A 12125-nucleotide genomic window follows, 5' to 3' on the forward strand; every position below is an offset into this window, starting at 1 on the left:
CACAGGAAAAACCATAGCCTTGACTAGACGAACCTTTGTTGGCAAAGTAATGTCTCTGCTTTTCAATATGCTATCTAGGTTGGTCATAACTTTTCTTCCAAGGAGTAAGTGTCTTTTAATTTCATGGCTGCAGTCACCATCTGTAGTAATTTTGGAGCCCAAAAAAATAAAATCTGACACTGTTTCCACTGTGCTTATTGGTTGTTAAATTATTTATTGAGAAATAAATGCAGTGTAAATTCAAAATCATGTGTAAAGCTAAGGATTTTTAAGCGTTTTTTTTTTTAAATCTTAGCTCTATTAAACAATGTATCTATTAAAAATAAAAATTATAGACTGAATTATGTTCCTTTAATATTCATATATTGAAGTCTGAGAGTATTTGAAGGTAGGTCCTTTAAAGAGGTGTGTGTGTTAGTCACTCAGTCGTGTCTGACGCTGTGTGACCCCATGGACTGTAGCCCACTAGGCTCCTCTGTCCATCTAATTATCCAGGCAAGAATACTGGAATGAGTTGACCATTCCCTTCTCCAGGGGATCTTCCCTACCCAAGGATTGAACCCAGGTCTCCTGGATTGCAGGCCAACTCTTCACCATTTGAGCCACAAGGGAAGACCAGCACTTATTTTTAAAGAGGTAATTAAAGTTAAATGAGTCCATAGAGTGACTCCTAATCCAGTATGACAGGTTTCCTTATAAGACAAAGAGACTCAAAGGATGTGCATACACAAAGGAAAGACTATGAGAAAACATAGTAAGAAGGTGGACATCTACAAGGCAGAAAGACTGGCCTCAAGGGAAAGCAGCTCTGACAATACTTTGTTCTTTAACTTCTAGCTTCTGGATCTGTGAGACAATAAATTTCTTTTTATACCACCCAGTTTTTTAGATTTAGTTATCACAGTCCTAAAAAACTACTACATTAAGGAAGTTAAATTAGTTATTACTTCTAATACCCAATATGATCTTTTGTTTGTTAGTTCATGTTTCTTCGTGACTCTCAAAAATATTTGGAGTGATAAAAAATGCTGGAGATGTTGTGGGGAAAAAGAAAACTTCCTACACTGTTGGTAGGAATGTAAGTTGGTGCAGCTGTGGAAAACAGTATGGAAGTTCCTCAAAAACCTAAAAATAGAATTACCATATGATTCATCAATCCTATTCCTGGGAATAGGGAAAAAAATTATAATTCAAAAACATACATGTACCCCTATATTCATAGTAGCATTATTCACAATAGCCAGTTCATGAAAAAAACCTAAATGTCCATCAACAGATGAATGGATGAAGAAGATGCTGTACATATATACAATGGAATACTACTCAGCCATAATAAAAAATAATGAAATAATGCCATTTGCAGCAATATGAATATGACTACAGATTATTATCCTAAGTGAAGTGAGTCAGAAAGAGAAACACGAATACCATATGATACTACTTATATGTAAAATCTGAAGTATGATGCAAATGAACCTACCTATGAAACAGAAACATTTACAGAGAGAACAGATTTGTGGTTGCCATGGGGGAGGATAGGTGTGGGAGGGATAGACTGGGAGTTCCGGGTTAGCAGAGGTACACTATATTATATATAATGGATAAACAGCAAAGTAAGTAAGTAAGTAAGTATTAGTTAGCTCAGTTGCACCCGCCTCTTTGCGACCCCATGGACTACAGCTGACCAGGCCCCTCTGTCCATGAGATTTTCCAGGCAAGGATACTAGAGTGGGTTGCCATTTCCTTCTCCAGGAGATCTTCCCAACCCAGGGATCGAAACCATGTCTCCTGTACTGCAGGCAGACTCTTTACCGACTGAGTTACAAGGGAAGCCCTGTAAAGCACAAATAAATATATTCAATATTGTGAGATAAATTATAATGAAAAAGAAGACAAATAATATATACTATGTAAAACTGAATCATTTGGCTATACAGCAGAAATTAAGACAACCTTGTAAATCAACTGTACTTTAGTTAAAAAAAAAATTGGAATGAAAGCCGGCTTCACTTGATGGAATCAAATATAAGCTAGATGTGTGAAAATTGCAAAAGAAAATGATTCTTTATTAGGAAAAGCAAACAATTACAAATAGAATATATGTAACTAGTGTAGTGAAAAATATGCTCTTTTTAACACTTAGAGCCATAAACTCTTTTAAGTTTATATTTAATTTTTTAGGTTTCTGTATCATACTCCCCTAAGAAGTATACCAGCCTTCCCAGGTGGCTCAGTGGGTAAATAAAGAATTCACCTACAATACATGAGATGCAAGAGACATGGGTTTTATTCCTGGGTTGGGAATATCCCCTGGAGGAGGGCATGAAAACCTACTCCAGTATTCTTGCCAGGAGAATCCCATGGACAGAGAAGCCTGTGGGCTACAGTCCATAGGGTTACAAAGAGTCAGACATGACTAAAGTGACTGAGCATGCACACAAGAAGTATAACATACTAGAAAACTTTTCAATATGACCAGCTATGATGAAGCAGTTCACATAGGACTTAATAAATTTTCATCCCAAATTTAAGAGAGACCTAGGAATAGTGGGTACTCTGGGCAAACAGAATGATGGTATAAATTTTAATTCTAATAATGTGTGATTTTCAAAAATTGTAGAGAAAAATTCAAATAATAAATTTAATCCTGTTGTTAGCATAGCTCAGGTTTCAGTCTATTACTGGAATCAGGTAAGGAGATTATCTTCCTCATTTAACAAACATTACACTCCCTTTACTGAGCAGTCCGTTGGACTGCAAGGAACTACTAGTTACTTGGACTACTAGTCCATCCTAAAGGAAATCAGTCCTGAATGTTCATTGAAAAGACTGATGTTGAAGCTGAAACTCCAACTCTTTGGCCACCTGATGAAAAGAACTGACTCACTGGAAAAGACCCTGATGCTGGGAAAGATTGAGGGCAGGAAGAGAAGGGGACAACAGAGGAGACGGTTGGATGGTTTCATCGACTCAATGGACATGAGTTTGAGTAAACTCTGGGAGTTGGTGATGGACAGGAAGGCCTGGCGTGCTGCAGTCCATGGGGTCACAAAGAATTGGACACAACTGAGCAACTAAACTGAACTGAGCAGAAGTCCAGTGTCCTCCCCTATGAAAACTCACTGTGTGTTTGTGCCCAATTGCTTGATTGTGTCTGAATCTTTGCAACCCTATGGACTATAGCCCAACAGGCTTCTCTGTGCATGGAATTTTCCTAATAAGAATACTTGTGTGGGTTGCCATTTCTTCCTCCAGGGTATTTTCCTGATCCAGGGAGTGAACTTGCAACTCCTTCATCTTCTACATTGCAGGGAGATTCTTTACTTCTGAAAAGCTCAGTGTATTAGACTTACCTGTGATATTCTGCATGTGACAAAAAATACATCTTTCATTGGATTGACACTTATTAGCAAGTTTTATATTTCATTTTGTTTTGGTAGCAATTGTTTAGGTATTGAAGTATTCTACAAGATAGATGAGTGTAAAGAAAGAGGAACCACAGCAAGATATTTCTTGCCTCCCTTTCCCAATTAGTTGTTGAACCTCAGTTCACTGATATTAATTGTGGCGTTTTGGGGGAAGTGACAGTTTTAAAAGTATATTCCTTTCATCTTCCTAGACTTTTCTTAAACCTCCTTAGCTTTTTCTGATAACTACTTTAGAATGAAAAGCAGAGTCTCTTACCTAACACTTCACTTTAAAACTAGTCCCAAAGCTGAGTGTCATGTTGTTGGAGCCAGAAGTCAAAGAAAACAGAAAGCATTAAATTTTTTACCCTTTGCAGAAAGGTCATTTTGTATGTTAGTCCTGCCATGTCAACAGGCACGTAGGAAGGTGAGGATGGAATTTGCCCACAGTATTTCTCCATCATGCCACACATGGAATGCCTCAGTGTGTATATAGAAGGGTTTCCTAGAATCTCAACAGTCAGCTCTCCACAGGGCATCATAGGCTCTATAATCATAACATTATAGTTGGTGTCCTGGAATTTCTTCAAGATTGTCCAGTTGTAGACAACACTCTCACAGACAAGTTTTAAATATCCACTCATTTGAAAAAAAAAAAAAATCTTGCAGATTTTGCTGATTGCCAAGGTGACAATGAAGGCATGACGTTAACTGACAGGTCTAAAAAGTCATTTAGTCTATTTTCATTAGCTTCTCTGTCCTGTGGTGTGGGGAGAATCTTGAAGTTCATGGTGGAAGGTTTGCTGTAGTCAATGATAAAATTTTGTGGAGACACCAACACAGTCACTTCGTGTCCTCTTTCCATGAGTTTCTCCAGAAAGACCTTTAGATTGAGCCAGTGGCTCATGTCATGGGGCCACACCAAAACTTCCTCCCAGAATCCACAGCCAGTATAGCAGAGCTGCAGCAAAGGAATTGCTGAAACCCACTTCTCAGATGCCGTAACAGCAGCTCCCTCACACACTGCTCTGCAAAGGATGAATGTTTGCTGGGCCCAGAAGTGAAGTGGCAATTTAGACATAGATCACGTTAAAAATTAATTTCTGGAGTTCAGAAATGGCACTTACATGCAGAGAACTTTGCCAGTTGTTAATTGGCACAGTATTGTATAGTATTTATTCAGGAATAGATATGTAATATGTATACATTTTGAAGGAAATAATTTTGACATTCTAGGAGCTTGCTTTAAATAGGTTAAAATAGAAAAATGATATTTTTAATTGACAATTTTAAAGTATAAAAATTCATTTTAGTAAGTCTACTAAATAATATGTTTTATCTTATGGATGAATGGGAAAACATAAAAATATATGTTTCTCATAAGATTGGTCATATGCTAACATGAGAATAAAGCACATATATCACATGATATGAGATATATACTAAATACTGTACAAAGGTACAGCGTTTCAGAGCCTCAGAATATGCTATCACTGCAATATGAAGAAAATCAGTCAAAACTTCAAAATGTAGGGGACATTTCGGCTGAGTCCAGGAGCAAAGATTACAGAAAAAGGGTTCTGAAAGTGAAAAGAAGAAAAGGAGAAAAAGATGAATGATATGTAAGTCATGGTCATTTAAATATACAGATATCAGTTCCAAGTATATAGTCATAGGCTAACACAGAGCTGTGCAGAAAAGGGAAATATTAGTTAAAATAGGACAGTTTGGAGAGCCTTGGATGCTACGTTCTGGGTCATGTTTAATTACCATAAAAAGATGCCCACTCAAATTTTCAAATGAAGTACAGAAAATGATCATATATATCCTTTAATAAAACTATTCTGGCAACAAAAAGGATTTGAGTCATAGAGAAAAATGAATATGTAATTGATTAAAATTAGGTGGCTCAGACAGCAAAGAATCTGCTTGCAGTGCAAGAGACTTGGTTTCTATCCCTGGGTCAAGAGGGTCCCCTGGAGAAAGGAATGGCTACCCACTCCAATATTCTGGCCTAGAGAATTCCATGGATGGAGGAGCCTAGTGGGCTATAGCCTATGTGGTTGCAAAGCATCAGACATGACTGTTCAACTAGCACACTTTTCTTTCCTTTTTAAAAAATATATATTAGGAAAGCAAGATTTGATGATATTATCAGTAAGAATGTGCTCTGCTTAGTGGCTTAGTCTTAACTAAGTAAGAATATAGTATTGAAATATTGCTTTGTGAATGGAGAGCAGACAATGAGTCTTATGACTGATGGGAAGTGAGAGGTGACCAAGAGTTAACCAGGAAGAGTTTGGTTTTTACTTTAAGCAACCAGAGTGTGATAATGACTCTAGCAAATTCATGAAACACTAAAGGAGTAGCTACAGGAAGAGTTTTTGACCTGCAGTGTGTAAGTTAAAGACAGGACATGTCTGTCAATCTCAAAGGAAAGATGAATTTAGAAGTACTCATTTTATATTCAGTCATTCACATGAATTTCAATTTAATTCCACTTCCTCTCTAAATTCTTTATATTTCATACCTTTCACAAGCAATTTTTAGTACCTACTGTATACTAGATTCTGTATTATGCACAGGGCATAAAGAAACAAGTAAAAAACAGTTCTAATTCAAAATGATCTCACAGACTATTGGACAAAATAAGTTAGCCAGTTAACCAATACTTATTCTTCAAGCTTAAGGGAGAAGGATCAGAGAAGGTAGAGATAAACTGAGGAATTGCAAAGCCTATGAAGGGGATTCTTTGGTAGAGGAAGGGAATGATGGAGGTAGCTGTCTTTAAGAGTCTATTTAGTAGGTGGAAAAGCACCACTTAGAAGTAAAAGGAAATATCAATGTATCTGTGTTCTAAGAAATGTGGCACAATTATATGAAGGGTTATATTCAGTTACAAAATTATATTCATTTTAATAATTTGGAAGAGACATACAGAAATTTCAAATCCCTTGAGAATTTTTTTTTTCCTATTTTGTTTGCTAAAATGAAAACACTGGGTAGGTTTGCTTAGAAGATACCAAGACAAAACTTTGACCAAGGATTAAGAGTTGTGTCCTGTTGCATAATTAGGGTTTACGTAAGTTCTGTATTAATCGGTAAAAATCAGAATCCAAAAAAAAAAAAAGAAAATGATCACAAAACAAGAAGATGGGATGGAATCATGAATCCACTAAAAGAAAATTGAGATAACAATATAATCTTAAAAGAGGAAAGTCTTTCTATAAGTCTTTCTATATATGGTAAATAACCTAGAAGTGATTTGGAAAAAAAGACTGATAAATTTATCTAATCACTATGACAAAGTTCACATGTTGTAAACAGTTTCACGGAGAGATATAATACAGCTCAGAAATTGACCTAAGCATACTTGTGTAAATTGGGAGAGAAATATTTCTAAGTTATTTTATTATATGAGAAAACTAAAGCAGAGCTCAGATTTCAAATAAGGATTTATTCACATAAATTTAAAAGTATAGGAGGCATATGTTTGCTATCTAACTGAAACATTAAAAATCTAGATAAAATATAAAATTGCCTCATAAAAATCCATTTTTGATTTGGCAGGAAAATAAAAAAATCAGAAGAATCCCTAATCAAAGTCAAAGCAGGAATTCTGATGTTCACCCTTGCCATTTATTTGTAGAACAAACAATATATGGCAAGAGTGGAGAGCTCAAAAGTCTGAAGATTTGCCCAAGATCCCAGACCCTGCATATGTTCATGTAACGCTAGATTCTCAAGATAAGATCTCACTTTTGCAAGTGAATTCCCTTATACAGAAGTTTATTGCAAGGAAAATCACTAGTTTTGACTTAGTGCTCTCTGGATGAAAGAACTCTTTCCTTAGAATTTTTAACACTATAAGCCTTGGTATGGGTTTACAGTTCAAACTAGAAAAATCTCTTTGAAGAAACTTTGTCCCAAGCTTCAAAGTTTCCTATAGATAAAATTTCAAAGTGAATAAGCACCTCCGTGTTACAAGAAAAGAAAGCTTCAAGACTTCCCAGTCTTGAAGTAACAAGACTTCCCAGCAGAAGTAACAGAAATATTAACTCAAGTTAATTTTTGAGGTTTTTTTTTTTTTTTGGTTAAAAAACAGCTTTATTTTATTTATTTATTTTTTTACTTTACAATATTGTATTGGTTTTGCCATACATCAACATGAATCTGCCACGGGTGTATACATGTTCCCAATCCTCAACCCCCCCTCCCACGTCCCTCTCCATAATACAATATGTTTAAGGATATGAAAGTGAAATCTGAAAATATGGGCAAAGAACAAGAAATTAAAAAGAATAATTGTGAAAATTTGCTAAAGAAATAAAGTGAATTTATCCAAATTAAGAATTCAACGAATCAGATATAAGTGAATAGAGTGAAGAGTAGACTCTGGTGGCTGAGATAGTTAAGAATCTTCCTGCAATGCCAAGAGACATGGATTTGATCCCTGGGTCAGGAAGATCCCCTGGAGACTGGAATGCAACCCACTCCAATATTCTTGCCTGAAGAATCCCATGGACTGAACCTGGTGGGCTAAAGTCCATGGGGTCACAGGGTTGGACACGACTGAAAGAATAACACTTTCATACAAATAAACATTGAGTCAAAAGAGAAATCAAAAGATGTTATGTGGAATTAAGTTCTGAATAAAAAAATTGCAATAGGAAATATGATAGAATGGATGCATTCTATCATATGGATGCATGGAGAACAGACTGAGACCTCTGAATCTAGTTGTTGGTTGTCTACTTGGTTCCTCCTCTTACAAGTCTTTTTTCACTCTTTAAAACTTGTGGGGTTTTTTTGCAACCAAGCTGTACAACTCAGCCCTATGTTTATGTTCTTTTAGTCAAATCTACTTACATCAAATTTTTCAGTTGTTGTTGTCCTTCAGTGGCTCAGATGTGTCCGACTCTTTGAGACCCCACAGACTGCAGCCCGTCAAGCTTCCCTGGACTTGGTGCTCGATCGGAGGCAGAGTGCTGATGAGGTGATTGTCAAGCTGCATATGAGGATTGGTCCCGTGGGGCTGGAGGAGGTCGACACTGCCTTCACAGACACAGGCTGTGTGGTGCGGCTCCCAAGTGGTCGGCAGTGGGGTTGTGTTTTCTATGCCAAGATAGTTCTTGCACCAAAGTACAGGCTTGCAAAGGTGACCTACTGCAGCTGTCACTGCACAAGAAGGTGCCTCTGTTCACATGGTCCTCTCTGCTGAAGAAACTTTTAGGGACCTAGGAGTTGGTGCCAGGTCTGAGGAGCCAGGAGAATGGGCAGGAGCCATCTCCCTTTGTCTTGGAGCCAGGCCCTGAGCCCCCCAGGCTAAGCAGGAGGCCCGTGACCAGAAGCGGGCCCAGGACTGTGATGAGGTAGGTGCTAGACTGGTCGTGGAGCCCAAGCAGAGCCCAGTGCCAAGAGGGCTGTGCATCTCTGTGGAGGGAGCAGGGTGGAAGGGGCCAGAGATGGCCCTGGACCTGGGGGTGATGCCCTCCCCTCCATTCCTGGCTAAGCCAGCCACCCAGGCTGAAGCGGAAAACAGCTCTACCAGACCAGCCTTCTGAGCTCAGAGGAGAATCTAGCACTTTTGACAGGAAAGAAGGCAGCAGACACCCAGGAGTGACCCAGTATCTCCAGCCATGGCCTGGAGCAGAGACCCTAAGAAGGACAATCATTCCAAGGAGGAGATGGCAGTGGCCACAGATGCTACAGCCTTGGTGTATGAGCTCGAGTCTGTGGTGAACGTGGGATTTATCAAGAATGACTCCTATGAGAAGGGGCCAGACTCCTGTAAGTGCTCGTGTACCTGAAGAAAATCTGCAGAGACACCTCTCCAGTGATCTTTTGCAAGCAGGTCTTGACACTTATTAGTCCATACACTAATTTGTAAAAAACAGATTTGAAAACCAGAATATATATTTGCATTATAAATTTGTGAATCAAAATGTCCACTAAATACATATGCACAAAGAAAATACTAAACCCACATGATTTTACAGATAAATTTTAGCAAAAAATTCCAAGAATAAATCCTTATTTTTTTAGGATAAGAAAAAAGGAAATATTTCGTTAATCCCAAAGGCAATATAAACTTACCTAAAAAAGGGCTGAAGGAGAAACACATTCTAGGTCCATAATCACTCATGAATACCAATATGTCTTTATCAAAATATGAGCAAAATGGATTCAATGATGAATGAGAATATTTAAAATATAGCCGAGAGATGAGTTAAAGGTAAAAGGAAACTTAATAGAAAAATTTTCAATATCATTTCAGTTCAGTTCAATTCAGTCACACAGTCGTGTCCGACACTTAGTGACCCTGTGGACTGCAGCTCGCCAGCTTCCCTGTCCATCACCAACTCCCGGAGTTTACTCAAAAACATGTCCATTGAGTTGGTCACACCCTCCAACCACCTCATTTTCTGTTGTCTCCTTCTCCCTCCTTCCAATCTTTCCCAAATAAGAGTCTTTTCAAATGAGTCATTTCTTCACATCACGGGGCCAAAGTATTGGAGTTTCAGCTTCAGCATCAGTCCTTCCAATGAATATTCAGGAATGATTTTTTTTTAGGATTGACTAGTTTGATCTCCTTGCAGTCCAAGGAACTCTCAAGAGTCTTCTCCAACACCACAGTTCCAAAGCATCAATTTTTCGGTACTCAGCTTTCTTTATAGTCCAACTCTAACATCCATACATGACTACTGGAAAAACCATAGCCTTGATTAGAATATCCTTTGTTGCCAAAGTAATGTCTCTGCTTTTTAATGTGTTGTCTAGGTTGGTCATAGTTTTTCTTCCTAGGAGCAAACATCTTTTAATTTCATGGCTGCAGTCATCATCTGCAGTGATTTTGGAGCCCAAGAAAATGTCTGTCACTGTTTCCATTGTTTCCCCATATACTTGTCATGAAGTGATGGGACCAGATGCCATGATCTTAGTTTTCTGAATGCTGAGTTTTAAGCCAACTTTTTCACTCTCCTCTTTCACTTTCATCAAGAGGCTCTTTAGTTCTTCTTCTCTTTCTGACATAAGGGTGGTGTCATCTGCATATCTGAGGTTATTGATATTTCTCCTGGCAATCTTGATTCCAGCTTGTGCTTCATCCAGCCCAACATTTTGCATGACATACTCTGCATTTAAGTTAAATAGACAGGGTGGCAATAAACAGCTTTGACATTCTCCTTTCCCTATTTGAAATCAGTCTGTTGTTCCATGTTCAGTTCTAACTCTTGCTTCTTGATCTATATACAAATTTCTTAGGAGGCAGGTCAGGTGGTCTGGTATTCCCCTCTCTTGAAGAATTTTCCACACTTTGTTGTGATCCACATAGTCAAAGGCTTTGGCATAGTCAATAAAATGGAAGTAGATGTTTTTGTGGAACTCTCTTGCTTTTTCAGTGATTCAACAGATGTTGGTAATTTTATCTCAGGTTCCTCTGCCCTTTCTAAATCCAGCTTGGACATCTGGAAATTCACGGTTCACGTATTGCTGAAGCCTGGCCTGGAGAATTTTGAGCATTACTTTAGTAGTGTGTGAAATGACTGCAACTGTGTGATAGTCTGAGCATTCTTTGGCATTCATTTGACAAACCTAAGCAGCATATTAAAAAGCAGAGATACCACTTTGCCAACAAATGTCCATATAGTCAAAACTAGTCATGTACAGATGTGAGAGTTCGACCATAAAGAAAACTGAACACTGAAGAATTGATGCTTGTGGACTGTGGTGCTGGAGAGGACTCTTGAGAGTCCCTTGGACAGCAAGAAGATCAAGCCAGTCAATCCTAAAGATAGTCAATCTTGAATATTCATTGGAAGGACTGATGCTGAAGCTGAAGCTCCAATACTTTGGCAATGTGATGTAAGAAGCTGACTCTTTGAAAAAGACCCTAATCCAGGGAAAGATTGAGGGCAGGAGGAGAAGGGGACAATAGAGGATAAGATGCCTGAATGGCATCATCAATTCAATGGACATGGGTTTGAACAAACTCTCGGAGATAGTAAAGGACAGGGAAGCCTGGCATGCTGCAGTTCATGAGGTCCCTAAGAATTGGACACATCTGAGGGACTGAAGAACAACCACCATACACTATTAGTAGATTAAAAGAAAAGAAGGTAAAATTTATTATTATTATTAACAGCTTTAAAAAAGTGTTTGTCTAAGCCTTCAATTTTCAACAAAATAATCTTCTTCAGAATTAGAAAAAGCAACTTCTTTGAACTAATACGAATGGTTATAAATTTAACCTCATTTCAAGTGAAAAAGTTAAAATTATTCCCTTTAAAATCAAATATAAGAATATCCTAGAATTTGCATTTCTAGTTAATGCATTTGTGTGTGCATGCCAAGTCATTTCAGTATTGTCCGACTCTTTGTGACCCTGTGGACTATAGCCTTAGCTATGCGTCTCTGTCCCTGGGATTCTCCAGGAAAAAATACTGGTTCAATTCAGTTCAATTCAGTCGCTCAGTCATGTGTGACTCTTTACGACCACATACTGCAGTAGGCCAGGCTTCACTGTCCATCACCAACTCCCAGACTTTGTTCAAACTCATGTCCATTGAGTCAATGATGCCCTCCAACCATCTCATCCGCTGTCATCTCCTTCCCCTCTTACTTTCAATATTTCCCAGCATTAGGGTCTTTTCCAATGAGTCAGTTTTTCCCATCACATTGCCAAAGTATTAGAGTTTCAGCTTCAGCATCAGTCCTTCC

At 38.1% G+C, this 12125-nt stretch overlaps 1 pseudogene; it reads right to left on the reverse strand.

Moving 5' to 3' along the window:
* Positions 1-4488, reverse strand: part of LOC104997427 — a 58929-nt pseudogene extending 54441 nt beyond the window's left edge.
* Positions 4489-12125: the final 7637 nt, after the last annotated feature.

This window comes from Bison bison, unplaced genomic scaffold (assembly GCF_000754665.1).
Source record: "Bison bison bison isolate TAMUID 2011002044 unplaced genomic scaffold, Bison_UMD1.0 scf7180017864308, whole genome shotgun sequence".
Classification (NCBI taxonomy): domain Eukaryota; kingdom Metazoa; phylum Chordata; class Mammalia; order Artiodactyla; family Bovidae; genus Bison; species Bison bison.